Genomic DNA, 25791 nt, shown 5'->3' on the forward strand with positions numbered 1-25791 from the left:
GGAGCCAGTTGATATATATATATATATATATATATAAAAGTTTTTTCCTGGAATACCCCTTTAACTAAGACTCCCAAGTCTTTTTCCACATTAGTCGTCCCAAGTGTTTTCCCATGTCATACATAATCCCAGGCCGGATTATTCATCCACATGTGCATTACCTTACATTTATCAGTGTTGAACCTCATCTACCACTTCTGAGGCCAAATCTCCAACCTCTCCAGATCCATTTGTAACAGTGCACTGTCCTCTATAGTGTTTACCGCTTTACAGAGTTTAGTATCTTCTGCAAAGATTCCTACTTTACTATTCAACCCCTCTACAAGGTCATTAATGCATATATTACATAGAACAGGACCCAAGATGGACCCCTGTGGTCCCACTAGTAACAGTCACCCAACCAGAATAAGTACCATTAATAACCACCCTCTGTTTCCTATCATTGAGCCAGTTACTTACTCACTTACACACATTATCCCCTAGTCCAATCCTTCTCATTTTATGCACCAACCTTTTATGTGGCACCGTATCAAATGCTTTGGAAAAATCCAGATATACGACATCCAGCGATTTCCCCTAATTCAGTCTGGAGCTCACCTCCTCATAAAAGCTGATCAGGTTAGTTTGACAGGATCGATCCCTCATAAAGCCATGTTGATATGGAGCCATACATTTATTTTTGTTAAGATAATCTCTTAGAAAACCCTCAAACAATTTACATACAACGGAGGTTAAACTAACAGGCCTATAATTCCCAGGGTCACCTTTTGACCCCTTTTTAAATATTGGCACCACATTTGCCATTCGCCAGTCCTGGGGAACAGTCCCTGTTATTATAGTGTCCCTGAATATTAAATAGGGGTCTGTCTATTACATTACTTAATTCCTTTAGAACACGCGGGGCGGGGGGGGGGGGGGGGAATGCCATCCGGACCTGGCGATTTGTCCATTTTGATTTTTTGTAGGCGGCACTGTACTTCTTCCTGGATTAGACAGGTGACCTGTACTGGGGAGTTCACCTTATCACACTGTATTTCACCTGGCATTTCATTTTCCTTGGTGAATTCAGTGGAGAAGAATTTGTTTAAATATATTTGCTTTTTCCTGATCCCCGTTTATAATTTCTTCTTTATCGTTTTTTAAAGGGCCAACACTTTCATTTTTAACCTTTTTGCCATTTATGTAGTGAAAGAACATTTTGGGGTTAGTTTTACTCTCTTTGGCAATGAGTCCTCCTGTCTCTATTTTTTGCGGCTTTTATCAGTTTTTTTTTTTTCTTTTTTTTTTTTTACATATTTTACATTTTTCTCTATAGCTTTTTAATTTTTTCTTCACTGCCATCCTGTTTTAGTAGTTTAAATGCTTTCATTTTGTCGTTTATTGCCCCCCTAACATTTTTATTCATCCATATTGGTTTTCTTTTATTCCTGACCATTTTATTCCCATAAGGTATATACATCTTACAATGAGAATTTAAGATATTTTTAAAAGTCTCCCATTTAGTGTGAGTATTCTTGTTTTTGAGGACATTATCCCAATTTATATTGTTAAGGGCTTCCCTGAGTTCATCAAACTTTGCCTTCCTAAATTTCATTGTTTTTGTGGCCCCTCGAGAGATTCCATTATGTAATGTCTCGGGCTGCATTGCAACCTGGGAAAACCTGAGACAACACTCATTTTGTATGCTATTAAAAATAAACATTGGGCCAAAAATCACAGAAGAATTGTGAGACCACCATGAAACACAGGTACAAACACTATATTATGAACTAAACTAACTTTACAACCCCTGTAGCATAGTCAAATGAAAAAAACAATTCTTTAAGAACGATAATGCTTTCTGGTAACTAAGAGGTCTGATGTCTCTTTAAATTGGTTTCATTTCCTTATAAACCAAAACTAAACATCTTCTAGTGAAAAAGTCAAATAAATCCTGCACTTATATTTATAAACCTAATCTGCCCTTGGCAGGATTTTTGGAACTTGCTAGAGAGGTCCCTGGGGCGTTGACCTGATAACTGCTTTACACATGGGAAGGCTGAGCCACCGCCGTAACACACAGAAATAAGACGTGTTTACGAACTATGGCACTGTATTCTCATCATCACATCTAGAGATGAGCGAAATTACAGTAAATTCGATTCGTCACGAACTTCTCGGCTCGGCGGTTGCTGACTTTTCCTGCATAAATTAGTTCAGCTTTCCGGTGCTCCGGTGGGCTGGAAAAGGTGGATACAGTCCTAGGAAAGAGTCTCCTAGGACTGTATCCAACTTTTCCAGCCCACCGGAGCACTGGAAAGCTGAACTAATTTATGCAGGAAAAGTCATCAACTGCCGAGCCGAGAAGTTTGTGACGAATCGAATTTACTGTAAGTTCGCTCATCTCTAATCACATCTTCTAGCAACCTATAAAAACAATGTAATAAATGTGACCGGACAGATATTGGATTATCAAATAGTCATAAAAATGTATCTAAAACTTACTAGTGAGAACATAGGACCTCCAGGCGGAAGCATAAAGTGTCCAAAAAATAATAAATATAAAATAGCAACATAACCTATGATATCTCTTAGAGGAGTCTCAGGACCGGTTATCACTGATCAGCATTCAGATTCTGGATTAATTCTGAAGGCAAAATGTATTGATCGGAGTAATGCACATAAGGCAGTGTTTTCCAAACAGTGCGTCTCCAGCTGTTGCAAAACTACAACTCCCAGCATGCCCGGACAGCCAATGGCTGTCCGGGCATGCTGGGAGTTGTTGTTTTGCAGCAGCTGGAGACACGCCGTTTGGAAAACACCGATATAAGATTTATTTTTTATTGTTTATTTTTACACCGCACATGCTTAAACTGCATGTAGATTCAAAGGAATGGTGGATCAGAAATGACATGATAAAGTATTTATCAAAAGCATACAAAAAAGGTGTTGTATTTTTTTGTTACTATACAACAATTTTTTGTTACTATACACATTTCAGTTTTTAAAATGGCTCCTATGGCAGACACAATAGGCTGATAATTTCTCGTTCTCTGCAGAATACATGTCAGCTTTGCTGTATATATTAGAAAAAGACAAAGAGAGGGACCGCACCTCTGAGGAAGGAGGGTGCCACCTCCGAAACGCGTCATTGGTGTGCTAAATAAATAAAGTACCTTAATGCTACATTTGGATCTGGATCTTATTTATATTGGAAATCCGAACAGCGCCTGATGCATGGGTCATTTTTTCCCCTTATCCACTACAGCTTTGCTGTATAGATTGGGACAGATTGAATAGAGTCATCTCATAGGTGGGAGAGTTGATGGCATATTAGCTGTACTGCTGGAGGCCTAAAGAATGCTGGATAGCAACACTATACACACACAGATACAGCTCTGTATGCAGCTCCACTGTCATTCTTTCATCTCTTGGATGGCCGCTATCTCGTCGGGCCCCACCATATACTTGCACATGCGACTCAGGTGAACGTGCATGTGTTCTAAGTAAGGTGACTGGATAAGCCACTTATGTCTTCTGAGAACAAAAGGATATGGCATTTTAACACACAACCGCACCTCTTTTTCCACAAAAATCTGCTGTTGGTAGAGTGAGGAGGTCACTTTATACATTAGGATACAATACATTGCCGTCATTCAGGTCATGGTAGCAGTATGGATTGTGCTGAACTTGTACAAGGCAGTGACCCATAGCAGTACCCTAACTAGCAACTAGAGATCCAGCATCTGGATGTGATACAATAGTGGAGCATACACTTCTATAGGAGATTTGTACAACTTCAGCATTGCTAGGTCTTTCAAAGAACAGAAAACTTTCAATTTTGAGTATTACTGTAAGGTGTTTATCCAGAAATACACACTGAAGGGCTCTCCTTTGTATGTGTGGCCAGTGGCACCATCTGTAGAAAGGTGAAGGGCTCTGGACCCCCATTTGGCTGACTGGTTAGGGTCCCAGGAGTTGGCCCACCAACGGTCACAAAAATAAGCCATCAATGTGTTTACCATCACCATATAAACAAGGCTCTTGGATGTTATTTTCTCATTTTTACAATGTTCTTCTTATACCAGCAAAAAAAAAAAGAAAAGAAAAGGAAATGAGAAATTCTCCAAGAAGACAAAATTATTAAAGAATGACATTACTTAAAACGAGCTTTAAATAAAGTCAGTAAAAATCTCATTACGTTTCAATGTGACTTTTATAAGTGAGACGGCGGCTTCTCGTAACCAAAACTTCCTCACTTCTCCCGGCTTAGAAAAGCCAATGAGGATGTAATGACTGTAATTTTTACTCCGATGGGGATCCATACTGTGCACATCTACCAATATTTCCCTTTCTGCACACGGAGGAAACACAACCATGGATTACGCTGAAAAGAATGGGAAATGTAAAGTGCAGAAGGCGGCATTTTGTAGAAAGCTTTGGTTTATTAATCTCTATAGGCCTCGTGCTGCCTGAACTGTACATGCTCTAGTTGTTAACCTTAAAGGAGAATACATCAGGAGTATATATTAATGGCCTTCAATGTGTGAACACACAGGAGGTCTGACCCTAGTGCTGCAATGAGCTCCATAGTCCATTCATTGCCTGGTCCTGAGACAGCACCCTGTTCATTCTGCTTGATTTTTGGGGTTCCCAGGACCTCATCCAGGAACTCCTAATAAGAACAGGCTACTGATGTATATTCCCAGAATAACCTTTACAACAGGCTATGCATTTTGTTTTATTGAAGTGTCACCAACATCATCATCCTGCCATACAATTCTATTAATGCCACTGACCAGAAAGGAACCATTGGCAAACATGGCGTCCCATAAGTCCTTTTAAGAGGACACATTGAGCAGCTTCCATGACCTCCAAACTTTGGTTAGGGGGGCAGTATCGCAGCAGCTCTCCACCTGTCATTCTTACTACCCTCAGGCTGGTTCAGGGGAGTGCGATAAAGACACATAATTTTATGTCCGTATTATGAACATAAATCCCAGTCCACCTATGGATCTAATGACCAGTAATGAAAATATCAAAGATCTCTATTACACTCCCAGTAGCAATAACTAGACCAGCAGGTGGACTGGGACATACACAAAAAAAATGTGTTTCGATTTCATTTTTCCTATAATCAAACTGATCATGTGACCGGGGCACAGGTGATCGGTGTCTGATCAAGGGGGTGGTGGTCCAGCATGCACACTGCTGCTCCATTCAAAGTCAAAGGGACTGAAGGGCATAAGTGTACAGTAATCCACTAAGTCCGTCACTCCCATAGGGTTTAGGGGAACAACATCAGCAACAATCAACATTGTTAGGGTCCAACTGCTAAGACCCTCTGTGATCTCAAGAATGAAAACCCAAGTCTTCAGTCAGAATGGCGCAGCAGGTCGCGCACACACATCATTCCACCATTCTTCACTGTTCCACGCAAAACCTGCTGCTCCATTCCGATGGGACTCAGGTCCCTTCTCAAGAGGTTAAGAGATGTCCCAATACCATTTTTTTAAGACAGAGTATGAGTACCGATACTTTTTCTTTTAAGTACTCGCCGATACCAATTATTGATACTATTTTCATTGTCATGTGACAGGTTTTTTTTTTTTTTTAAATGGGAAAAGGGGGTGTTTTTTTCTAGTTTTTATTAGAGGAACGGCTTTTTTATAATTTAAAAAAATATTTTATTTTATTTAAAAGGGGGGGGGGGGGGGGATTCAAACTTATTAGGGGGTTAATTCACCCTAATGTAGATTGCATGCACTGATCAATGATATGCAATAGCACAGCATTGATCAGTGTTATCGGTACTACATTACTACTTCCTGCCATGGCTAGCAGCAGTAAAGGAGCGACCATTGGATGGCACGTAGCACGGTACGGGACCTCCAGCCATCCTCACAGCTGATCGGGACACTGCGATGATCCGATCAGCATCCCTGAGCTAACCGGCAGTTAACTTCAGGACTTTTAGATGCCGCAATCGACTTTGATCGAGACGTCTAAAAGGTTAATGCCGGACACCAGCGATCCTGAACCTATGACAGCACTGCACCTATCAGAACCCAGAAGTCTCTCAGTAGTGCAGCCTCAGGCCCTGGCCTGTAACAGTGACCGTAGCTCTGTATAGAAGGGGTCAGTCGCCACTAACTTGTATTAAAGAAGTAGATTTCTTCAACAACAGCACTACTCTTGCAGTGTGTGGTTCTCAGATTCTGTGTGGTATTGCAGCTCAGTTCTACTGAGGAATGGAACCAAGTTGCAATACCGAAAACAACCTGAGGACAGGTGTGGTGTTTTTTTGGAAGAAATTAGCTTGTTTTTCTACTCCTGGATAACCACTTTAGGGGACATTCACACACTTATAACTCGCAGCAGGTTTCACGCTGTGGGAAATCCACTGGCTTTGTGACTAGATAGAATTATCATGCAGTAGCCTAGAAAAGCTGGGTAAGAATCTAGAAGGGAGCTATGAACAAGTTGTCACCCATTTTTCCCAGACTCCTGAATGATATAGAAGGTCATGCAGCATGGCTGTGTGCCTAGGCAGAATTCTAAAGCAGGAATCTAGGAAAGTTGGGTGAGGTGTGGAAGACTTGAACGAGTTGTCACTCAGCTTTCCAAGACTCCTGACTGGTAAATGTATTCAGTTATACAATTCTAAAGCAGTGGTCTCAAAACCATGGACCTCCAGCTATTGCAAAACTTCAACTCCCAGAAACTCCCACTATACCGGGACAGCCAGGAAAGTTGACTGAAAATCCATGTGAGAGTATAAATGAGTTGTCACACAACTTTCCAAGACTCCTGAATGGAAAACTTTCAGAGTTATGCAATATTATAACAGCAGGGTGGCCATGGCTCTGTGACTATGTAGATTTATCATGCAAGAATCTAGGAAAGATGGGTGAAAATCTAAAAAGGAGCTATAAACAAGTTGGTCACCCAACTTGCCCAGACTCCTGAAAGGAAAATTACCTTACTTACATACTTTTATAGAAGCAGATCATGGTTGTGTCCCTTGGTAAAATTCTCAAGCTGTAAACTAGTAACGCTGGGTAAGATGTGGAGAATATTAATGGAGGATAATTGTCACCAAGCTTTTCTACTCCTGAATGGAATATTGTCTTATTTATACACTAATACAAAAATGCAGATGCCTCATGGTTGTGTGCCTAGACAGAATTCTCAAGCAGGAATCTTGGAAAGTTGGGTGAGATGTCAAGAATTGGAATGAGTTTATCACTCAGCTTTCCATGACTCCTGACTGGTTAATGTATTGCGTTACACAATACTAAAGCAACTGTGGATCTCCAGCTGTTGCAAAACTACAACTCCCAGCATGCCCGGACAGCCGTAGGCTGTCCGGGCATGCTGGGGGTTGTAGTTTTACAACAGCTGGCGGTGCACAGGTTAGAGAGCACGGCTATAAGGGAGGGGCTATCTAGATGTCACCCAGCTTTCCCACAACCTGACGGTAAAATATGTTCTACCATTATATGCTCTATAGCACCTTAAGCAAATATATATATATATATATATATATATATATGTGTATATATATATTTATTATAAATGGTAATACGACAATTATACAATACCTAAATACTGTTCCCCTACAACTGCCTCCCCCTTATTTCCACTCCATCTCTTCGCCATTTATCGTTATCATCGGCGAACTATCCTACCCCCTTTGTGCCATACAAAAATGCTGTCAACCACGCTATTGTGTACGCCAAAAAAAAAAAATTATATGTTATGGTCATTTTTTTTTTTTAAATAATATAAGTCAATGGGAAACCCATAGTATACATGGTAAAAAAAATAATAATAATGGCGTGAACGTACCCCAACCAATTTAACCCCTTACTCCCCTCCCAGCCACTGTAAACATAGAAGTTAGCATTGAGAAACAATAACACCACAGGGGGCGAAAGAAAAATCCATGCATGCAGAAATACCCCCCAGCACCCCCCTAAAAAGGTCATATTTAGGGGTGCCCATATCTAGCCCAAAGCAGGTGCTGGTAACACTGCCATCTGCTGGGACTTGACACAGTATGGCCAAAGTGTCATGATCACCTGGAAGCCACCAGCCTGGGTGTCTAGTACCACTGGTGCCAACCTATGCCAGGGTGCAGTACAATGCAGGGTAAGGGGCAGAGGGCGCTCACCTGGTGTGTATGGCAGCACAGGGGGCGATGCTGGGTCCCCCCCGTTTCCCGGTGCCGTCCCCGGTCCGTGTCCGCTCACAGCCGCATTTCCCTTTCCACTTACATCGTTTTCTCTGACAGTAGCGACAGCTAAATCCCGGCCGCGCGGGGGCTGACGGGAATTGTAGTCCGCTCTCTCGTTGACTTCCGTTATTCCGAGGGTGCGGGAGACTACAGTTCCCGGCGTGCCTTGCAAGGAAGGCAGTGTAGAAGGCGCTGTGAGGGTTTGGGGCTCCCCTAGTGCTCTCTGCAGTGCTTACATAGGAAAGCCCTGAGTGACTAAACAGGAATCATTGGTGTGTGTGTGAGGGCTGGCAACCTGACAGGGCTTCTGTGTCACCAGTCAATGCATACCTGTCAGGGAGCAGCCATTGAATACATAACATTGGCATGAGGAGGGGCTCATATACATGAACAAGCCCCTCCTGATCCTATACAGTACTATACCACACATGAATACTGAGGGGAGGAGGAGAAAATAAATAAAAGAACAGCTAAAAGGAAAAACAGCCTTTATTGCCCATAGCAACCCGTCACATCGCAGCTTTCTCTTCATACGTTCGCTTGAAAAATGAAAGCTGTGCTGTGATTGGTTGCCATGAGCAACAAAGACAGTTTCTCTTTCGGGCTTGTTCAAAATTTATGAGGATTCTGCGCTAAATTCCTGTGCTTATTTTGCTTTGTGTGATTGTAATTTATTGTATTACTTGTAATGACTGAAAGATCAATAAAGCTCTTTCTGCCTTCAATCAGACTCCCATTGGGATTTCTGCGACTCTGCTCACACAGGGTAATGTCCATTCTTCCACCGCAATCCGGAAGTAAAATCCCATGAAGTCAATGAAACTTCAAATTTCCACTCCAAATAAGCCCCATTTTTGCTTAATTTTTTTAAATTTATGGAGCAGAATGAGGATGATTGCGCGGGAATTTCAGCAAGGAAATGTTGAAGTGTGAACATGCCCTAAGGCTGGGTTTACACTATAGAAATATTCCAGCCAGAGAGTCCATCTTCTGCGGGTGCCGACAGATCAATCGCCTTTAAGACCGCCAGGTTATGCGCCGTCTCCATGGACAGCAATCCATATCCAAGCAGATTACACCGATAGAATTAACTTGATCATTGTTTCTATGGTGTCCGGAATTTGAATTTCCACAGGGAAATTGACCGACGTGGAAATTCTGCAGTGTACATGGTGCAGCAGAATCCCAGTGATAACAATAAGAGGCTGCTGCACCAAAGTTTTGTGAACCCCGCCTTAGGGCTCATGCACACAGGATATTCTACTCAGATTTGGTTTGCAGATGAATCCCATTGATCTGAATGGGAGGCGGCTGCTCAGTTCACATGTAGCAAGTTCTGTTGTGGAACTTTCAACGAGGCATTTGATTCAATCAAAACATGTTAATTTTTATGTCCAGATCCACCTGAAAACGCCAATTACCCAATAGGACTTTGATGTCCGATGCGTATTACTCTTGTAAAATTCCACACAAAATAAGGCTGGGTTCACACTACGTTTTGTCCCATACGGGAGCGCATACGGCAGGAGGGAGCTAAAAGCTCGCGCTCCCGTATGTCATTCATTTCAATGAGCCGACCGGAGTGAAACGTTCGGTCCGGTCGGCTCATTTTTGCGCCGTATGCGCTTTTACAACCGGACCTAAAACTGTGGTCAACCACGGTTTTAGGTCCGGTTGTAAAAGCGCATACGGCGCAAAAATGAGCCGACCGGACCGAACGTTTCACTCCGGTCGGCTCATTGAAATGAATTACATACGGGAGCGCATACGGTGACATACGGGAGCGCGAGCTTTTAGCTCCCCCCTGCCGTATGCGCTCCCGTATGGGACAAAACGTAGTGTGAACCCAGCCTAAGCGATTCTGGGTACCATGGATTACGTAAAGTTCCTCAATCCTTACGGAATTTCTTCAGTATAGATGAGCCCCAGGGTTTGTTCACATGTACTGTATGTTCTGGGTATCTTGGGGGGGATTTATCAAAACCTGTCCAGAGGAAATGTGGCTGAGTTGCCCATAGCAACCAATCAGATTATTTCTTTCATTTTTGAAAAGGCCTCTGAAAACTGAAAGAAGCAATCTGATTGGTTGCTATGGGCAACTCAGCAACTTTTCCTCTAGACACTTTTTGATAAATCTCTTCTGCTTTGCTTAACTATCTTTTTATACCGTTTAGGATATGTTCACACGTGGTGAGTTTGCTGCAGATTATGTACGTGTGAACGCGCCCTTACAGTTATTATTGATTCCCCACCTAAATACTGTATGCAGGGCTGAACAATCATCAAGCATTTCTGCTGTGGGGGCTTCTACCTAATGGGAAAAACTACCTACCTACTGGGGGATTCTCTACCTACTAAAGGCATCTATCTAATGGGGGGAAATAATATACCTACTGGCAGCATTTACCAGGGTGGGCAATTTATATGGATACACCTTAATAAAATGGGAATGGTTCCTGATATTAACTTCCTGTTTGTGGCCCATTAGTATATGTGAGGGGGGAAACTTTTCAAGATGGGTGGTTACCATGGCGGCCATTTTGAAGTCGGTCATTTTGAATCCAACTTTTGTTTTTTCAATAGGAAGAGGGTCATGTGACACATCAAATATATTGGGAATTTCACAAGAAAAACAATGATGTACTTGGTTTTAACGTAACTTTATTCTTTCATGAGTTATTTACAAGTTCTGACCACTTATAAAATGTGTTCAATGTGCTGCCCATTGTGTTGGATTGTCAATGCCACCCTCTTCTCCTACTCTTCATACACTGATAGCAACACCGCAGGAGAAATGCTAGCACAGGCTTCCAGTATCTGTATACACCGCTATATACTACTATATACACCGCAGGAGAAATGCTAGCACAGGCTTCCAGTATCTGTATACACCGCTATATACTACTATATACACCGCAGGAGAAATGCTAGCACAGGCTTCCAGTATCCGTATATACCGCTATATACTACTATATACACCGCAGGAGAAATGCTAGCACAGGCTTCCAGTATCCGTATACACTGCTATATACTACTATATACACCGCAGGAAAAATGCTAGCACAGGCTTCCAGTATCCGTATACACTGCTATATACTACTATATACACCGCAGGAGAAATGCTAGCACAGGCTTCCAGTATCCGTATACACTGCTATATACTACTATATACACCGCAGGAGAAATGCTAGCACAGGCTTCCAGTATCCGTATACACTGCTATATATTACTATATACACCGCAGGAGAAATGCTAGCACAGGCTTCCAGTATCCGTATACACTGCTATATACTACTATCAACACCGCAGGAGAAATGCTAGCACAGGCTTCCAGTATCTGTAGTTTCAGGTGCTGCACATCTCGTATCTTCACAGCATAGACAATTGCCTTCAGATGACCCCAAAGATAAAAGTCTAATGGGGTCAGATCGGGAGAGCTTGGGAGCCATTCAACAGGCCCATGACGACCAATTCTCTTTCCAGGAAACTGTTCATCTAGGAATGCTCGGACCTGACACCTATAATGTGGTGGTGCACCATCTTGCTGGAAAAACTCAGGGAACGTGCCAGGTCCGAGCATTCCTAGATAAACAGTTTCCTGGAAAGTGGATTGGTCGTTGTGGGCCAGTTGAATGGCCCCCAAGGTCTCCCGATCTGACCCCCTTGGGCTTTTATCTTTGGGGTCATCTGAAGGTAATTGTCTATGCTGTGAAGATACGAGATGTGCAGCACCTGAAACTACGGATACTGGAAGCCTGTGCTAGCATTTCTCCTGCGGTGTATATAGTAGTATATAGCAGTGTATACGGATACTGGAAGCCTGTGCTAGCATTTCTCCTGCGGTGTATATAGTAGTATATAGCAGTGTATACGGATACTGGAAGCCTGTGCTAGCATTTTTCCTGCGGTGTATATAGTAGTATATCGCAGTTTATACGGATACTGGAAGCCTGTGCTAGCATTTCTCCTGCGGTGTATATAGTAGTATATAGCAGTGTATACGGATACTGGAAGCCTGTGCTAGCATTTCTCCTGCGGTGTATATAGTAGTATATAGCAGTGTATATATAGTGTATATATAGCAGTGTATATATAGTGTATATATAGCAGTGTATACGGATACTGGAAGCCTGTGCTAGCATTTCTCCTGTGGTGTATATAGTAGTATATAGCAGTGTATACGGATACTGAAAGATAATTGTTTTTCTTGTGAAATTCCCAATAAGTTTGATGTGTCACATGACCCTCTTCCTATTGAAAAACAAAAGTTGGGTTCAAAATGTCCGACTTCGAAATAGCCGCCATGGTCACCACCCATCTTGAAAAGTTTCCCCCCTCACATATACTAATGGGCCACAAACAGGAAGTTAATATCACCAACCATTCCCATTTTATTAAGGTGTATCCATTTAAATGGCCCACCCTGTATATATTTCCCTACTGGGGGCATTTACCTAAATCGCGGGAATTATCTACCTACTGGGGGCATGTAACTAATGGGGCAATTGATTTACCTACTGGAAGCTTCTATCTAATGGAAAGGAAATATGTACTTCTACCTAATTGAGATGGGGAAATAATCTTGTAATTGGGGTTGGGATTGGTACGCACAATAATTCGTTCTGCCCTGGGTGCTGCCAACCCAGGCTACACAACTGATGTACTCTGTTCTTTCCTGGGGACATTTCACCTCCTTTCTAAGAACTGAGAATATCCCTTTAGGGTGCGTTCACACGCTTCCTGTTTTTGCGGGTTTTCCGCAGCGTATTTGAAAGGGGCGGGCTCTTCTGGGCTGTCCATAGCAGATTGTCCGCGGCGGAATTTACGCTGCGGAAAATCCGCCGCAAGCCCCATTGAAGTCAGTAGGGACTGCGGTTGATTTTCCGCAGCGTAAATTCCGCCGCGGACAATCTGCTATGGACAGCCAAGAAGAGCCCGCCCCTTTCAAATACGCTGCGGAAAACCCGCAAAAACAGAAAGCGTGTGAACGCACCCAAAAGCTTCAATTTCAGTGTAGTTCCGAAAAATTGCGTCATATAACAATCACTGATCCTTAGACTAGTAATAGATTCTAATAGACACACAACACTTACTCAGAATATATCAGTATATATTTGTATACATGTTGCAGTATATATTACTCCGAAATACAAATCACAGTGATTATTTAGCTCAGGACAAGTACATCCTTATGTTATAATTTTCTGATGTTCACAATTGCTTATTTTTTTCTTTTATTGTCGACCATAAATACACAATGTGAAAACTAGAGCAGAGGAATGTAAAATGAATTGTGGGTTATTTTCGTAGTATTGAAATGTTATGGGGATTCTCATTACTTCACCAAAAGAGGATTGAATGTATTTATTGCAATGTTATATAGCAGTGGTCTTCAACCTGCGGACCTCCAGATGTTGCAAAACTACAATTCCCAGCATGCCCGGACAGCCAACGGCTGTCCGTGCATGCTGGGAGTTGTAGTTTTGCTACATCGGGAGGTCCGCAGTAGAGATGAGCGAACTTAGAGTAAATTCGATTCGTCACGAACTTCTCAGCTCGGCAGTTGATGACTTTTCCTGCATAAATTAGTTCAGCTTTCCGGTGCTCCCGTGGGCTGGAAAAGGTGGATACAGTCCTAGGAGACTCTTTCCTAGGACTGTATCCACCTTTTCCAGCCCACCGGAGCACCGGAAAGCTGAACTAATTTATGCAGGAAAAGTCAGCAACCGCCGAGCTGAGAAGTTCGTGACGAATCGAATTTACTGTAAGTTCGCTCATCTCTAGTCCGCAGGTTGAAGACCACTGTTATATGGAGAAAACCCCCAATATCTTTATTGCCCCACAGCCTGTGAAGAATGGGAACAGCGCCCCTTCTGGGCAGAAGAAATAATTTAACTATATTGAAGAGGATTTTAAGCCTTTTACGGCTGTTTTAAAGGGGTTATCCAGGAAAAAACTTTTTTTTATATATCAACTGGCTCAAGAAAGTTAAACAGATTTGTAAATTACTTCTATTTAAAAAATCTTAATCCTTTCAGTACTTATGAGCTTCTGAAGTTAAGGCTGTTTTTTTCTGTCTAAGTGCTCTCTGATGACATCTGTCTCGGGAACCGCCCAGTTTAGAAGCAAATCCCCATAGCAAACCTCTTCTAAACTGGGCGGTTCCCGAGACAAGTGTCATCAGAGAGCACTTAGACAGAAAAGAACAACCTTAAAGGGGTATTCCAGGCAAAAACTTTTTTTTATATATCAACTGGCTCCAGAAAGTTAAACAGATTTTTAAATGACTTCTATTAAAAAATCTTAATCCTTCTAATAGTTATTAGCTTCTGAAGTTGAGTTGCTGTTTTCTGTCTAACTGCTTTCTGTTGACTCACGTCCCGGGAGCTGTCCAGCTCCTATGGGGATATTCTCCCATCATGCACAGCTCCCGGGAGGTGACATCATCATTGAGCAGTTAGACAGAAAACTTCAGAAGCTAATAACTATTGTAAGGATTAAGATTTTTTAATAGAAGTAATTTACAAATCTGTTTATCTTTCCAGAGCCAGTTGATTTATAAAAAAAAGTTTTTGCCTGGAATACCCCTTTAACTTCAGAAGCTCATAAGTACTGAAAGGATTAAGATTTTATAATGGAAGTAATTTACAAATCTGTTTAACTTTCTGGAGCCAGTTGATATATTAAAAAAAAGTTTTTTTCCTGGATATACCCCTTTAATGTTAGGCTAAGTTCACATTGCCGTTGTGCTCTGTCTTTTTTTTTTTTTCCGCAGAATGGCCCCAAAAACGGGACGGAGCACAGGGGACTTCACCGGGTCCCGATGGATCCTGTTGATTTGAATGGAGTCAGTCAGGGATCCTGTAATTTACCAAAGTTTAGCGGAGAAGAAAAATAGTGCAAGCATACAATGCAAATAATGGATATAGTGCGCTAAACTCCTGTAATTCTGACAGAATCACCGACAGAGCTCTGTATAACGGAACCTGACGGCAATATGAACGAGCCCTTACGCCAAAGTCCCCTAACGGAAATGCTGTGATGATGCCCGATACACTCAGCATGTGACACTGCAGCCAATCACTGACCTCAGCGGTCACTTGCACTAGGCTCATTACCTCTTTGGCTCCTTGTCTGGACTTCGATTTCCAAAATTCTGAACCGTGCTTTTTGTCTTCCTGTTGAATCCAGTGAAGCTCTTACACGTCTTCTGAAAGTGAGGCCTAGCACGTGTACCCCTTAGTCCCATACCACCTACACACTGTGGGTGGCATCCCACGGGTTGAGAAATTACAAAAATTGCTTCAGTCATTGGGTGGACTTTTGCAACAATCCTACGTATGCGACCATTCTAAGGCTGGGTTCACATCACGATTTTCCAATCCGGTTCCCGTATACGGTTTCTTAGTAAAAACCTATGTGACCGTATTGAAAAACGTACACATTGACAAATCATTGAAAACCGTATGCATCAGAATGCATACGGGTGCATACGATATGCTGCCAACACGTTTTTTTCCCGTTCTGAAAACCGTCTGTCCAACCATGGTTTTTGGTCCTGTTCGAAAACCGTATTGCAACCGTATGCATTTTTTTTTTTTAACATGGAGGTCAATGAGAACCGTACAACCGTACGGGTCAATACGGTTGACCGTACGCTTTTTTTGCATTGCGCATGCGCTTTGGACTCCAAAGTCCAATTAAACAATTAAATCTTTATTTAAAAATGTACAAAATTGCTTGACAAAATCAGATTTTCACAGCCAAAAACGTATGGAACAGTATGGAAACTGATACATTTTTTCAAGCAGTATACGGTTAAAAAACGCGTACGGTTTGCTTTTTCTCATACTGTTCAATCCAATTCAGTCCGTTTTTAGACCCATAAGGTTTTGGAAAAAAAACCTGATGGAAAACAGTATTGTAAAATTGTGATGTGAGCCCAGCCTAAATATAATTTGGTCACAGCTACAATGTACTTTAATAGGTAAAGTAAAAAAAAAAAAAAAAAAAAACAATATTTACATTGACAACTTTAGAAACAATGATGATGATTTTTATCCATAAAATATTGATTTTAATCAATATTTAACCATAGTCTTATCAATTCTTATCAGTGTTATATTTACACTGTGCAAATATCATTACAATTACTCAAAAGTGCACAAATCCTAACTATAATAGACACATATAGATTAACTGTTAGCTGAAGGGTGATATGATGTTTGTCTCAGGTTATCTGTATAGATTGGACGCTGACCACTTTTATTCTCCTATAACTGTCTATAGCAGTGGTCTCCAACCTGCGGACCTCCAGATGTTGCAAAACTACAATTCCTAGCATGCCCGGACAGCCAACGGCTGTCCGGGCATGCTGGGAGTTGTAATTTTGCAACATCTGGAGGTCAACAGGTTGGCTGTCTGGGCATGCTAGGAATTGTAGTTTTGCAACATCTGGAGGTCCGCAGGTTGAAGACCACTGGTCTATAGTATGCAGGGGAAAAGTCCTGGGGAAAAAAAGTGTAGGAACTCACCCAAGATTTCCACTCAGGGCTGGTTTTGCAGGACTACTGCTAATGGGATCAGTGTTCCTGCTGTAGAAAAAGTGCAAGAACTCCGTTCCCATGCGTTCCTGCAGGACTTGAGCCCTGATAGTATGGTTATCCTTTAGTAGCGCATTGCAAGAATAATTCCAGTTCTCTTTTATAATTTTTGCAATGTATGAATGGAGGGAGGAGAGGGGCCGTTGCGATGAACTTTCCTCCCACCACTGATGGTGCATTTATGTGCTGCGAGATTTTCTGGTCCATCATACGTAATCTTTTTGGGGCTATCTTGCATTTTACCATCAGCCTTTCTTATACTTTAATGGTATGAAAATAGAAATCTGCGACACTATGTTTGCTGTCAAAAATACCCCCCAAAAACACGTTAATGTCGAAGGGATCAGGCAGGATTCGCTGGTTTGTATATGGATCCAGCATAGTTTTCATGGTGCTAATATGAAGAGCTTAAGTGGAAACGGCAAAATATCTTTTATTGTAATATGTCCAAAGAGAAAGAAAATCTGGGAGAGCACAGCATATACAGTGGTCCCTCAACATACGATGGTAATCCGTTCCAAATGAACCATCGTTTGCTCAAACCATCGTATGTTGAGGGATCCGTGCAATGTAAAGTATAGGATGTTATACTCACCTGTCCCTGCCGCTCCGGACCGTCACCGCTCATCACTGCTGCCCTGGATGTCACCCTCCATCGCTGTCGCCGCCTCGCTGGGGTGTCCCCGACGCTCCGGACGTCTCTCCTTCCCCGGGATCCTCGCTCTCCGTCGCCGCCATCACGTCACTACGCACACCGCTCCTATTGGATGACGGGACTGCGTGCGCAGTGACGTGATGACGACGAAGGAGAGTGCCGGCGATGCAGGGGATCCCGAAGAGGACGCTCCGGAGCCCTTAGGACGGATAAGAGACCATCACCGGAGCACACAGGGCACCGTAAACGGCTATCCGGAGGCAGCTGAAGCAGTCTGCGCTGCCGGATAGCCGTTAATGCGATGGCCCCGACATACAAAAGCATCGTATGTTGATGCTGCCTTCAACATGCGATGGCCTCTGAGAGGCCATCGGCGCATCGCATGTTGAAATTATCGTATGTCGGGGCCATCGTAGCTCGGGGGGGGGGGGGGGGGGGGGGTCGCTGTACATTCTTGCTAGTCAACTAGCTAACCCAGGTTGGGAGGGAGCTAGGACAGCCGCCGGATCTGCTTTGGTAAAACCAACATGTGGGTGCTCTATCCAGTAAGCAGTTGACTTGATCAAAATTCAAGTAGAAGAGTATATAGAAGAGCACTCAGGGCTAGTGGCAATTTTTGTATTTTAGTCACATCGAGTGGACATGTGGGGAGGTGTTCACAGGGGAGCTCAGAGGGGACAGCCGTTTTGTGCGTCTTTATGCACAAAACGCCTGTCACCTCTGAGCACCTCATGTGCATTCTACTCCTATATATTGGCAAAATGGCTTTCTTGCACAGTGCAGGAGAGACAGTATGGTCTTATGCACACTTACACGGGAATATATATGGCCACCAATACCATACAGTCTGTGTCATACTTCGTGTGTACTAAGATGTACCCTCATAGAAGCAAAGCATAAGGAGTACAGGGGCTCATGCAGCCCTTTGCAAGCCCTATTATGGCTTCGTACAAAATAGAGTTGTGATAAGGTCATGTGTACAAGTCTTTTAAAAGGAATTTAAATAAGGAAGGGTAGTGGTAGGATGCAGAAGGCCCTAGCGTCTATATGCTTGAGCTGCTATTTGCAGACTGGGTTGTTGTTATAAGCTCTATACACAGAGATGACTAGTATGTCCTAGATCAGTGTTTCCCAACCAGTGTGCCTCCAGCTGTTGCAAAACTACAACTCCCAGCGTGCCCGGACAGCCGTTGGCTGTCCGGGCATGCTGGGAGTTGTGGTTTTGCAACAGCTGGAGGCACACTGGTTGGGAAACACTGTCCTAGATCAAGGAACAGTGAGAGATGACAATATATACATAACAAGGACAGAGTATTACAGCAGCCTGGGCGCACACAAGTCATTAATAGAATTTACAGGGATGATGAGGTTCACACGTTTCCTCTGAGGCAGCTCTTATTTCATACCAAAACTGGGATCAGATCCAAATCTATAGAGGTATAAGGTTTTTCTTACACCTTTTTTTATCTTCTCCAAAACATGCTGCAACACATCCCAGTCATGGCATGTGAACCGAGACGGAAATCAATGTATTCGTCTTAAACATTTTAAGGGTGTTATCTCATAAGTATCTGATCGACGGTGTCCAAAAGAATACAGGATAAACAAGGTAAATCAAATAACAGGGACAATTAAAGGGCAGCAATTACAATAAGGCACAATCCCAAGGAGCCCCCCAAGACATTCTGTAGGAAACGTAGAGTGGTGAACATTTGGACAGTATGAAGAAGACATCCAAAGATTCCATACTCGTCCAAAGTGTTCAACACTGTAATAATATGACTTTTATCATGAATGAGGGTGCCCATGTGCTTACTGTACTGTGAGAGTGGCAACTACTGACATGGACAAGGACTTAAAGGGGTATTCCAGGAAAAAACTTTATTTTATTTTATTTTTTTATATCAACTGGCTCCAGAAAGTTAAACAGATTTGTAAATTACTTCTATTAAAAAATCTTAATCCTTTCAATAATTATCAGCCGCTGAAGTTGAATTGTTGTTTTCTGTCTGGCAACAGTGCTCTCTGCTGACATCTCTGCTTGTCTTGGGAACTGCACAGAGTAGAAGAGGTTTGCTATGGGGGATTTGCTTCTAAACTGGGCGGTTCCCGAGACACGTGTCATCAGAGAGCACTTAGACAGAAAAGAACAACTCAACTTCAGCAGCTCATAAGTACTGAAAGGATTAAGATTTTTTTTTAATAGAAGTAATTTACAAATCTGTTTAACTTTCTGGAGCCAGTTGATGTATAAAAAAAAGTTTTTTTTCCTGGATAACCCCTTTAAAGGAGAAGTCCTCTGCAATCGTCTGTATGGAGCCCCGGCTCTCCTACAGAATGGTGCCTTACCACCCCTGCCCGAAGCAGGGGATGCCACACCCCATCCATATATGTAGGGGGCGTGATGCGCCATTTTGTGTGAGAGCCGGGGCTCCGTACAGACGATCGCAGGGGGCCATAGCGATCTAAAACGTATCCCCTTTTCTGTACATACCGGCATGAGACTTCTTTAAGAGTTTTATGTAACAGTAAATTTAGCTGTAGTGACCAGGGTCAGGCAGCTGCTGCCAAAGCAAATACATCAATAGGGGCATAGATGCCCACGACAAGGAAATAATTCTACCGCTGTACAAATCACTAGTCAGACCACACATAGAATACTGTGTACAGTACTGGGCACCAGTGTACAAGAAAGATGTAGTGGAGCTGGAGAGGGTTCAAAGACGGGCAACCAGGGTAATACGGGGAATGGGAGGACTACAGTACCCAGAAAGATTATCAGAATTAGGGTTATTTAGTTTAGAAAAATGACGGCCAGGGGCAGCCTAATAAATATGTATAAATATATCAGGGACAGTACAGAGATCTCTCCCATGACCTATTTATACCCAGCACTGTATCCATAACAAGGGGGCATCCTCTACATCTAGAGGAAAGAAGGTTTCTGCACCAGCACAGACGGGGGTTCTTTACTGTAAGAGCAGTGAGACTATGGAACTCTGTGCCAGAGGCAGTGGTCATGTCAAACTCAATTAAACAGATCAAAAGAGGTCTGGTGGTGTTTCTTGAGAGTTATAATATTACAGGTTATGTCTACTAGATTAATAGGGACATAACGTTGATCCAGGGATTTATTCTGATCGCCATATTTGGACATGGGAAGGATTTTTTTCCCCCTTGTTACTAGGCAATTGGCGACAGCCTCATAAGGGTTTAATGTCTTCTTCTGGACCAACACAGTAGGGAGATAATAGTGTGGTGTCCCGGTACCGTATTGCATACCGTACCTTGTATGGTGGTCCCCAAAGTCAGAGTTACTACGTTCAGGTAGGGTCCCCCAGGTGGGACAGCCCCTAGTCGCCCCTTCTCTAATTTCATAATGCTATTATGTATATATTTAATAGTGTGTATATTTAATATAATGTATATTAGTCTATTTACCTTGTTAGCGTCGCAGGACCTGTGACCATGTTAATTCCTCTATGGTATGTTGGAGGACCTTTGGAGGTCCTTGGGTCACATGTTTACCCATAACTCTCTGTACAGAAGATTGACAGTTGTATGGACCAGTGAGCTTTAGTCCAGCCCCTGCCCATATAAGGGAGCTGTAGCCAATTATCTCTCTCTTGGGTTGCTGCTCTCGTGGATGCCGGACTAGCAGGACGGATCTGCACAACTTTCAAAGACAAGCTAGGCCAGAAACCTGCCGGCCTCAGCATAAAACTAAACCGTGAGTTAAAATCTCAATCCCCGCTAAAGCTAGCATGATTACTGGACCGAATATAAACCCCTAAATCCAGTGGATCACCACAACAATTATCTTCCTAAGCTCAATAGACTCACGAGGTCCCAACCACTTGTCAAGCTCTAATGGACTTTCTTATATGGACTGCTCCTGTTCATTATTGCCTAAAATCTTCAGTAAAAGTTCCGACAAGTTTCTGCAAATCTCCGGTTGTGGACAATCAATCATTTACTATCTCCCTATCGCTCTTGGGAAGGGTGGCGGTAGGACAAGTGTTACGCTGAGCGCTCCGGGTCCCTGCTCCTCCCCGGAGCGCTCGCGGCGTTCTCCTCTCTGCAGCGCCCCGGTCAGACCCGCTGACCAGGAGCGCTGCACTGACAATGCCGGCGGGGATGCGATCCGCATAGCGGGACGCGCCCGCTCGCGGGTCGCATTCCAATCTACTTACCTGTCCCGTTCCCCGACTGTCACGTCCTGGTGCGCACGGCTCCGCTCTCTAGGGCGCGCGCGCACCGACTCTCTAAGATTTAAAGGGCCAGTGCACCACTAATTGGTGCCTGGCCCAATCAGTGTAATTGCTCCCATCTGCTCCATGCCTATAATACCTCACTTCCCCTTCCCAGCATGGCTGGCTCTTGTTGCCTCAGTGCCAGTGAAAGCGTTTTCTGTGTTTGCCTTGCCAGTGTTACCAGACCTTCTGCCGTTGCCCTTGACTACGTACCTTGCCACCTGCCCTGACCTTCTGCTACGTCTGACCTCGCCTCTGTCTAGTCCTCCTGTCCCACGCCACTCTCAGCAGTCAGTGAGGTTGAGCCGTTACAACCTGGTTGCTACCGCCGCAGCAGGACCATCCCGCTTTGCGGCGGGCTCTGGTGAATACCAGTAGCAACTTAGAACCGGTCCACCGGTACGGTCCACACCAATCCCTCTCTGACACAGAGGATCCACCTCCAGCCTGCCGAATCCTAACAACAAGCATACAGAGAATAGCCTTCACCCTGGTGTCATGAATAGAAAGGGTTAAGCAAGCACCCTTTAGTAACCGCACAGCTACACCCCCATATACCCTACTCCCCCAGGCTATCACATTAGGGTTACAGGTTGAACTTGATGGACTCTTTTTTTAACCTTAAGAACTATGTAACTATGTAACATGCATAGCCACCGGAGTAAAGGGCATTCCATTCATGGGTTCAGTGATGCTCTAGCTTATCAATATATCAATTTATCATAAATCTATAAAACTTAATGGAATCCACCAAGAGCGTACAGAATATATATGACACCCGCGCACAGAATATATATATGACACCGGGGTACCTGCTAAGATGCTCTGTCAAAAAGGGCACTTATCCCAGGTTAGCCTCCTCTATGAGACATATGAATCTTCCATGAGACAAATGAATCGTCTCTTGTCGCTTTCATTCGACAGGCTCAGCAAAAAATGTAAAGGAATAAGCTAAATAATCAGACTACCCTTCTTTCTTCTAAGAGAACTGGATAAGCCTAGTTGTAGGAATGTAATGCTATGGGTGTACACCAGGAGAGGGACCTCATTTTCAGTATTGCTATAGGTTTCCTGAGGATCTAGAAATGAGAAAAGAAAGTTTTATCTTTCCATCTCTATGTCTGAACAAAGGGAAGGAGTCTTTATGGTGTAGTAGAACAAGGGTTCTTAAATAGACTTATACTGGAAACCACTTTGTCTAAGATACCATGCAGTGGTTCATTGATACTATGGGTTCAAGATGCAAAATATTTACAAGAAATATCCCACCTAATTTAGCTGGAATGCCTCCAGCCCCCTTAACATTGCAGGACATATCAGTTTTATCAGTCCTAAAACTTGTTATCCCTTGTGGAAATGGGGGTCCTACAAAAATGTATATGCTTGAAGGGGAAGTGGTTTAGCATCTTTTCTTAGGTACCTCAATGGTCCCAAATGACGCACAGGACCAATTTTAGGTTATATGGAAAATTTCCCAATATTATTTATTCAGAAATATATGAGGGAAAAGAAAAACACTCCAGATTTAATACTCAGATTTTAGTAAATGAGGGTCATTGTGTATTAAGACGTAGACTGATCTTCCTGAGGGCCAAGGGACAGAGGTAACACAATTTCTATTAAAGATAAATGAGCCTGCAAAAAAAGAATGCAAAGGATAAATGCCCCTATAATGCCCCTATAAACCCAAATTACAGTAGGTGTCTTATGGCTGTAGTGGATGACAAGGGGACTGTGACCTCTAATATTGGGGCCCCTATCATCTGCAGCGGCTCCTTTGTGTTCTATTATGTTGGCCATAAGTTAATGATAAAATTATATTTTTATCGTTATGTGGTGCAGCGTAGAAATATTGCAGTGTGAGAGAAATCTTCATCCTGGGCTGAGGTCCAGAAGAGTAAATTACATCAATATTAATATTTCTCCTGACCAGAAACAAACTTTGACATAGTGGAAAACACAAAGAAAATTCATTGGTGACCTTCAAGGAAAGGCAGAAGGGTAGAGGACTGCAGCATCATGTCATTGTAACTTGCTGCCTGACACCTTGCTGACCGGCCAACAATTTATCAATTACACTATGTCAGCAGTTTCTTAAGAAAGTGTGCTGCTGTATTTAAGCATATGGAAAGAAGAGTTAAAATGTTAAGGCAGGCCTTTACAGTAACTTCTCTGACCTTGCAGTTCCCATTGTTAGACCTGCGGCTCTGCTGGATTAAAGTGGGGAGCTGGCAAGTATTAATGGTTCCCGCATTGGCCCATCCATGTATTACATTGACAGTACCATTGAATGGGCGCCATATAATACTACATCTTCCCTGCAGTGGCCGCTATAGGGCAAGTGTATGGCTGGTTTTAAGGCGTGTTTAACAGTGTGGAAATGCCAAGGAATACCACGCTGTATTTTTAAAGAGAATCACCCTCATTTACTATTCTAAACCCGAATTCTTTTGTCGGGTTTTTTTTTGGCGCATCTTTGTCTGCGACATGTCGCAGGCATCGTGCGCCAGTCTGCGACACAATGTGAAATTTTTTCCCGACGGACCCGATGTGGATTCTCCCAAACCCGAAAAAGGGGCGTAACCCGACATTTCTGAGCTTTCCCACGTATTTATAAAGGTTTCCAACCCGAATTTGTTGAATTGTTGTGGATTTTTTCCCGACAACTCAGAGGAGTTGGAAACCAAAACCAACAAAACCCACGTGCGACAAACAGGATGCGACATAATAATGTTCTTGATGTTCTTATTTCTAATCTGTTTTTATTTTCTGATTGGATTTTTTTTTATGTGTATTATTATGAGGGCTGCCATTTTGCCCGAGCTGTTTTAGAGGGGAACTGTAGTGAAAATGATTCCTTTTCCCCTGTGACTGGGCTGCAAAAACTAAGAAAAAAAAAACAAAACTTGAACTCACCTTCCGACATTCCCCTATTGCATATCAGTGTTCCGTTCCTCTGTTGCCTGTCTTCTTCTGCCTTCTGGGGGAAAAAACTGCTTTCAGCGTCTTGCCAGCTGCAGCGATGTGCTGCCTCGGCCGGTGATAGGCTGAGCACAGTGTCATGTAATAGGCCTGGGCCATGCCTTCTCCCTGCTGCCTGGGCCTGTTATATGACACTGCGCTTAGCCTATCACCGGCAAGACATTGCTGCGGCCGGCAATACGCTGAGCAAAGTATGACTCGCTGTCCCCCAGAAAGGAGAAGAATGATCTCTGCTGTGAATGGTGGTTGTTCCAATGATGGTGTCACCTTTCACTGTACTCCTGAGAAAAAAGACACTACTAGGAAATGACCTGTACATAACAGGAAGTCTCAGCTTAGTTTTAGACCTAGTGGCCAGAATGAAAACTTGAAAGCTGTAAGGGGTGATAAATTGTTACCAAGTTTGTACAAGCAGCTAACATAATAATAGGAAATATCAAGCAAGTGTCTCTTTCGATAGTGTGGTATTTGCCTAATTCATATGGATCCATATAGTTCAAACTTTGTAGGAATGAGAGTTAGAAGAGCTAAATTTGGACTCACTTTGTGTAAAATAAGTTTTCCTTTATATTCTACTGCAAATGTAGAGAAGATACTTGTCTGTCTTTCAAAGTCTGAATTATCAGATTCAGAAATTATATTGTTGCAAATATTGTCCATTCAGTTGTTATCTGGGAAGAGATACAAAGGAGTACTCTAACCTAAATCTTTTTAACACCATTAGCTCTGATTTACAAAGTTATATAATACTCCCAATTACCTCCATTGCCTTCTGTGTACGCATCGTTGTTCTACAGCGAATCCGGAAGTGCAGCCTCCCTCACAGCATTATGACTGTCGTTACTCAGTATGTGCGTGTCACCGGCCATGTCTGCAACGAAACATCATTGTTTCTCCATTCCTCCCCTCTGTCAGCCCTCCCCAGACAGTGCGTCCATGTCACGCCCCAAGTTGAATATTCATAACGCTGTTCGTTTACTCAGCCGGCATTCGCTGGGCTGAGTAAACGCCTCTCTAACCTCCCTCCTATCATCCGGCGAGTCGCACGCTTGCGCACTCGCCAGCATACAAGGACCGGAC

The 25791-nt window shown here is 43.0% G+C and overlaps 2 protein-coding genes across 16 annotated transcripts in view; one reads left to right on the forward strand and one right to left on the reverse strand.

Moving 5' to 3' along the window:
- The window catches only part of MIB2 (MIB E3 ubiquitin protein ligase 2), a 105485-nt gene extending 97172 nt beyond the window's left edge, over positions 1–8313 (reverse strand). For both annotated transcript variants that reach the window (XM_056542245.1, XM_056542243.1), the window contains exon 1: positions 8156–8313. The gene's annotated coding sequence lies outside the window, so the exon portion shown is untranslated. The remainder of the gene's footprint in view (positions 1–8155) is intronic.
- LOC130293498 (taste receptor type 1 member 2-like) overlaps positions 1–25791 on the forward strand; it is a 261468-nt gene that overhangs the window by 194189 nt on the left and 41488 nt on the right. The window lies entirely within an intron of this gene.

The sequence above is a fragment of the Hyla sarda genome, chromosome 10 (assembly GCF_029499605.1).
Source record: "Hyla sarda isolate aHylSar1 chromosome 10, aHylSar1.hap1, whole genome shotgun sequence".
Taxonomy (NCBI): Eukaryota; Metazoa; Chordata; class Amphibia; order Anura; family Hylidae; genus Hyla; species Hyla sarda.